At 40.3% G+C, this 849-nt stretch overlaps 1 protein-coding gene across 1 annotated transcript in view; it reads right to left on the bottom strand.

Moving 5' to 3' along the window:
• Positions 1-849, bottom strand: part of LOC122562890 (glutathione hydrolase 1 proenzyme-like) — a 102,140-nt gene that overhangs the window by 90,569 nt on the left and 10,722 nt on the right. The gene's annotated exons all lie outside the window — the stretch shown is intronic.

Here is an 849-nt window from a genome sequence, read left to right as displayed (position 1 = left end):
CATGTATTATTTCATTTAGTTACTGAATTGGATTTTTTTGTCGAAAAGTAAATCTTAAATTATATTCCAAGTGTCATTGTAGACTTTTAAAACCAACTGTCATTATAAATCTTATTTAAGTATTCCTTCGATCCAGATTTTACTCTACATAGCTGGTTATTGTAAAAACAATCTAAGTCTCACTGAAACATTTGAAACTCCACTGTAAATGTAACACATTTCACTGCTATCATCTAAATTTGATGCAAACATATTTCATAATAACGTGTTGTAGATCTTGTCATAAATATGTTGCTATTCAAAGCCTCACTCGCAGATTGTAACTCATTGAAATGTTGCAATTCTTATGCTGGGGAGCTGGTGGAGGCAGATAACAGCATCAATAGTCACAGGTGAGGTGCAGGAAGACTGGAGGCTGGCTAACGTGGTGCCACTGTTTAAGAAGGGTAGTAAAGACAATCCAGGGAACTATAGACCAGTGAGCCTGAAGTTGGTGGTGGGCAAGTTGTTGGAGGGAAGGACTGATTCGGGATAGTCAACATGTTTCCTGAAGAAGGGCTTATGCCCGAAACGTCGATTCGCCTGTTCCCTGGATGCTGCCTGACCTGCTGCGCTTTTCCAGCAACACATAGTCAACATGCGTCTCACAAACTTGTTTGAGTTTTTTGAAGAAGTAACAAAGAGGATTGATGAGGGCAGAGCGGTAGATATGATCTATATGGACTTCAGTAAGGCATTTGACAAGGTTCCCCATGGGAGACTGATTAGCAAGGTTAGATCTCATGGAATACAGGGAGAACTAGCCATTTGGATACAGAACTGGCTCAAAGGTAGAAGACAGAGGGTGGT

This window comes from Chiloscyllium plagiosum, chromosome 25 (genome assembly GCF_004010195.1).
Source record: "Chiloscyllium plagiosum isolate BGI_BamShark_2017 chromosome 25, ASM401019v2, whole genome shotgun sequence".
Taxonomy (NCBI): Eukaryota; Metazoa; Chordata; class Chondrichthyes; order Orectolobiformes; family Hemiscylliidae; genus Chiloscyllium; species Chiloscyllium plagiosum.
This window is presented reverse-complemented; position numbering and strand designations above follow the sequence as displayed.